Genomic DNA, 6,262 nt, shown 5'->3' with positions numbered 1-6,262 from the left:
TCCAGGTTTCTGCTAAATCAGGATTAGGTCCTCCTATGAACTTAGGAGGTGCAAACTTTTGGAACCGTTCTAAGGCACGGTCCTCGCCCTCATGATTATGTCCCGGATTATGTCCATGGTTTCCAGCAGCATTCCCGTGGCCCTGAGCCTGTTGGTCAATCATACGCTCCATCAAGTCAGCCATTCGCTGGATGGCTGTAGCTACTTGGTCTGGCTCTTGTTCATGTTCCATTTCAGGGCCTCGTCCTCGCCCTCTACCTCCACCTCGAGTACCGGAGGCCATCTAGTGTACAAGTCTATAATTCGAACCAATACGTATACTTATTATCCAGACTATGAGCAAAAGAAGAGACACAAAACTTACGCACAAAAGGCACACAAAAGATAAGTTCAACATTCTATTCAAATATATACACGTTTTTTACAAAGTCACACCAAAAGATTTACACATTACCCGACCTCCAGTCGGTACAAAACCCAATATACACGAGCGCTCCGGCTCCAAAAATCGAGTTAGTCGGCCACGTAACAAAAGGAATTAGCCGAACTAGTTCTAACAAAAGTAACCCGCCTAACAGTCAAAAGTACAAAAGCGGCCCTATGCGTCTCCCCTAGGACCCAGGTTCCCAACGGAACCTAACGTATCCACCTCATCCATCATCTCCAGACCGGTGGCTCGTGGCGGAGCCTCTGCGGCTAAATCTAGTAAGAGCTCGCAGTCAACAGACATACTCCGAGCCCTGTCCCTCAGCTGCCTCTTCATAGCGAAGAGGTGCTGGTGTGTGTCCTGGAGCTGACGGTGCAAAGCATCCGTCCTCTCCCTCTCCTCTCGGAGACTCCGCTCCAAGTGCCTAATGCGTGACGCCCGCCCCTGGCCAACCTCTCTGGCCTCGTCTAGCTGCGCTCTCAAAGAGTCGACTGTCCTGTCTAGGTGATAACGCTCGTCATCCAATGACAAGACGACCTCGTCAGGATAGCCAAAAGTATACCAGCACGCACAGGGTCGGCACGACACCTGGCCGAAAGGGGAGTACAAAGTGTAAGGCTCTCCCAGCCTCTGCCTATAACGGATCGCCCGCTTACGCAGCACTCGATCCTCTATGCCTCTAAACATTAAGTCGTCAGTCAACCAGCATTTCAGCTTAAAAGATATCATTCAACTTAAAGAGAATCACATAATCCTACGTCATCCTAATAAACCTATCACGTATGTCCCATAATTGCCCAAGTCCTCTAACCTAGGCGCTCTGATAACAACTGTGACGACCCCACTTCTCCCAAGGGCGAACCCAAGGGTATCGGCGGGCCGCCTGCCTAGCTCGCGCCAGGACTCAAAACTTAAAACAATAAAACTAGATAAAACGAAAGAGCACTATATACAATATATCTACAATCCCAAAAGTTACATTTACATCCTCAAAAGTCTCGAGTCAAACCACTCTAATACACTATAACCACAACCAGCAGAAGATAGACCCTAAGAAGGGTCCTTATACAAACCACCAAAACTAAAATAAACATCCTAACTGTCTAACTAATACAAGCCAATCTAACTATACTAGTGTACGAGCCAAAAGTCCCCGCGTCGGCCCCTGCTAAGGAAAACAAAAGGAAAGGGGTAAGCTATATGCTTAGTAAGTAAACAGGGGCGAAAGCATAAATTCACGTAGCAACAATTACACAATAAGAGTAAAGCAAAAGCAGAAAAGAACAACATCATATAATAAGGATACGGGTGGCTCCAAAGCCAATTCATATGCCATGTATGATCTCCTGCCGACACTCCGTCGACCGCCAATAATAGTCCGTAGAACTTCACTTATACACCCACCGACACCTTATCACCCTCACTGGCCAGTCACCTCACAAACTTGCCCGGGCGAACGAAATCACAAACTTGAGCTTGAGTCACAAGCTCGGGTCACAAACTTGGTCACCTTCTCGGTGAACCGGATTCACAAAATTGGTTCATAACATGAACCTACAAACTTGGTGACCTCAGACTAAGTTGGACTGACTTCGACCAAGCCCTAACCGGCTCGAATAGTCCAAACAGGTCTTAGATCGGGCCCACGAACTCACAAACTTTGCAAACTTCACAAACTTTCCTCGAAAGTCGCCCCGAGCCACAAGCTCAAGGGTTTTGGTTCCAAAAGGTTCATATACATATGCCAAGTACAATTATACATTCAAATTAGGGTTTAGGTCGAGTGCGATAAAGTACACCCTCGCCTAAGTACCCTTTTCACATATCTCAAACACATAGCAAAGAAAACACACCAAACTGGCCTGAATACTTACTCAAAATGGAAATAGCAAAAGTATGAAGTCGGATCGAAACGATCAGCTAGTAGTGGACCCCACCAGATCCGCCCAGCTCACCACCGTCTGAAATAGGAGATTGTGTCACATAATATCGTAAACGGCTACTATCGTGCCTCAAACAAACAAAACGGCAAAAACGGCACGCGCGCACGTACATATGACGGACGGAAACGGAAACGGCCGTTAGCGGAAACGGCAGATTTGACACTCGTTTCTATTGTAATCATAAGTTGAGCTACGAATATCGGATTAAGGCGTATGAGACACCATATCGAAGCTTAAAGGATGAAAAACAATTGTTATGAAGACATCCAGAACTGAAACTGGAGGCTTCAGCCCCAAATGAACCAAACACAATCACATACGAAATCTGGCCAATGCACAAATGGTCAGTTTTGAGTGCAAACTGTTTTCTATGCTACACATGGGCAAAAGAGCTGAAAATTGGCAGTTAGATAGTTTATTCCAAATGGAACAACTTTCATGAAGGTCAGAAATCCAAATTCGGAACGGAAGTTGGTCATCAGGACCAAAACAGATCTGACCAGAAAATGGTCATTTTCACGGGCAGGCCTTATTTGCTCGGCTATATCTCAGGTTCTATAAATCCGATTCATGAAATTCTAAGGGCTTTAGAAAGCTCTGATATAGAGCTATAAGTTTGGTGTTTTGGTCGCAAGCCCAAACAGCTTGTAACCTAGTCAAACGTGAAGCCAAATTTCCAGTCGTAAATTGTCCGGATATAAGAACAGAACAGAATTTGACGGTCAAAACAGGTCTGAGTATTCTGTCTATCACTCATAATACCCTACTCCGTTTGACTTTAAACTTTACATAAATATTCAGGACTTAAGGGGCTACAATGTTGAAGAAGGAAACTCAATCCAAATCCTAGCACAACTAAGTCAAAATGCAGAAAACCAACCCAGAACCGTAATTGCAGGTTCCCAAATCACACAAAACTGTAATCAGTCCAAGTCTGTCTATACAGGTCCAAAAGCATTTATTCCAAAGGCATATGAAAGCTAAGACATCAAGCTACATTTCATCAGAAGACACTAACAACAAAATCCAAACCAATTCCAGTCAAAACAGACAATTACTATCGCAGTTCGGACATTCTGTTCACCAAAAACAGCAACAGTAAAAACGGCATAATTCACTCTATACTACTCCAAATGCCCTAAAATTTTGCAGGCACTTCAAACTCATCAATACCTACAACGTTCATGTTTTGAGTAAAGTCCAATTCGGCCTCTATCTATGACCTAAAATTTCGGACAGAATGTTCAACCAAGAACCCTAATTTTCCAGAAATTCTTCCAAATCCAAAATTGATTGCATTTATCACTAATTTGCACCTACTAGAGCCTATATAGACCATTACCAATCATCATAAACAACCACACCATCATAATCCAATTAAACCAGAAAAATCATCATAAAATGGAAAACTTCACCAAAACTCTTCAAATCAAGAAATAAATCACATATTCATTTACTCAAGCCACCATTAGGCACAAAATAACCATCATTAAGTATAGGAGGGAAGTTTAAGCATCACTCACCTAATAACAAGAGAGAGGAAGATGATGGACACCTTAGCTCTTCCAAAAAGCTTCACTAAACCACCCACTATCACCAACTAGAAAAGTTGTATGGAAAGGAAACTAATTTATGTGCTTGATTGAGATGATTTGCTAGTGGAAAGCTTGAAGATTGAAGAGGTTTTTTTCTCCTTCTTGCAAGGGAGAGAGAGAGGGCCGGCTATGGAGAAAGAAAAATGGTGAATTTTGAATGATTTTTGAGATATTTAATCCTTTGGTCAAAAAAGTCAAAAATGTGAATAGTGTTTCTTAAGTTCAATCCAATAAGGAAGTGACACTTGTCACTCTCATAAATGCAATCCTATCCTTTCTTTTCTCTCTCACATCAATCATTTCACACACTCTACTTATCTCTTAACACCCGATAAATTTTACACAGTATCCGAAACTTAACCTTATTGGCCGAATTTTTCCGAACTTTTCGCACTAGTGGGTCCCACATCCGATATACGTTCTTAATTTCTCAAAAACTAACTAATACTAGAAAAATCATCTAAAAACTCTATTTACTCAAAAAAAAATTATCTGGGGAATTTTCTAATAAAGAAAATGTAGAAAAACGGGTTTTCAATCTTAACCGGAACTTAGGGTTTAAATCTTAATCTCTACTTAGGGTTTTCGAAATACTCCCAAACCAAACGTTACCGCCCAAATAATGAATATCTCAACGTAGAACGAACTGGGGCCTCACAAATGGCATGCTACAGCCCCTGCTGCTAAGTAAATTTTTCTCCTTTCCTCTGCTGCTTACCATCATAGGAAATAAACAAACTCTTAAATTTTGTTAATTTCCAATTCATTGTGTTTTGTTGGAGTAACAAAACAGCAAGGTTTATGTATTGTTGATAACAAGAGCCCAAGAGGCAAAATTGCTAAATTGATAACGAGAACCACTGTTGTCCAATTAATTTGTTTAATAATCTTATTTCATTATTTAAAGGATAGTCTTTATGAACTCATTATGATTCAAATTGAAATTCATATTCTTATGGTAAAGGCTTGAACTTAATAGTACCCTATAATAACACCCATTGCTTTAAAGACATAGAACTTACATGTTTAACCATGGCTTTGGTACATGTTGACTTAAGACTTCTGAGTTTCAATTTAGTTTTGCTAAAAATGTCAAGTTTTGGCTGATTATTCTCAGAAACTTTTGGCTTAAGACCCAAAAATCTATCCAAATTGAGATAGAATGTACCATTAAATGCCCATCATGCAAGGAAGAAACTGGAGTTGAAGCGAGGTAAATGTTATTATTTACTTTTCTAACGCTAGAATTAGTAAATCATTTACAACAATATAACTTCTAATTTGCTTCATGTAATGGCAAAATACGATAGGTGTCGCTTGGGATTTGTGGTAAATGATGTTACAGGATCTTTACATGCTGCAAATTTCAGTCCATATGCTTAGAAATTGTTATCATATACGCTGATGACCAAGTAAGTTCAAGTCCATGAGCTATAACTTGATGAGTTATTGCATAATGATGAGTGCAACTTGATAAATGTGCTTAAATGCTCTTAGAAGAACAATTGTAGGAAATGATTGAAATATTATACTAAAAAGTTGTATTTTTCCTTAAAGAATTAATGAGGCTTTGTTCAACTTATTTGATCCATTTTATAGCTTTAAGTTTTGCTTATTGGATTAATTCTTTTGTATGACATTTTATCATAAGTTTACCCTTACAAATTCACGTAGAGCTTTTGATCTTGACTCTTAAGATATCCTAAAGCCTTATAAGAGCACTCTTTTGGTCAGTTGGAAATAATTGAAAAAGATAAGCTGTCTCAGTTATGGCGTAGGCATAAGTGACTTATAAATTTCTACTATTTGGTTTTTGAATGAGGCTGCCATAAAAAATGACTCTGTATGCTTTAATAAGTTATTTGTATCTAACGTATCTGCTTATCTGTTAAAATTTTAGAATGCTACCTTAGTTTTGGATTTTAAAAAGCTATATTGCTTCACAGTTGGAAATTGCACAGTCAACATGTAATTGTTGATTAAATATTTCAAACAAATATTTCGAACAAAGTTCACTAATGAAATTAAGGATGCTACATATTTTGCTAAACTAGCCTCTCATGTTGAGGGGGTTACAATGGTTTGTTTCATCCATACTTTTAATCTGGAAAATCCAAGGACAAAAGGACAGCGAAGAACAACACTATCAAAGCATACACTGCTGAGGTTGGAGGTCAAATTTTGATAGCCATCTCAAATGAAGATTACAAAGATGTTCCCAAAATTTCATATCAATGCTCAAGATCCTTTATGATGGCGTTCTCATAAAGAACTTGATGGAGTAAATGCAAGTTAGC

This window comes from Coffea eugenioides, unplaced genomic scaffold (genome assembly GCF_003713205.1).
Source record: "Coffea eugenioides isolate CCC68of unplaced genomic scaffold, Ceug_1.0 ScVebR1_938;HRSCAF=1701, whole genome shotgun sequence".
NCBI classification, from domain to species: domain Eukaryota; kingdom Viridiplantae; phylum Streptophyta; class Magnoliopsida; order Gentianales; family Rubiaceae; genus Coffea; species Coffea eugenioides.
Note: the sequence above shows the minus strand (reverse complement) of the source record.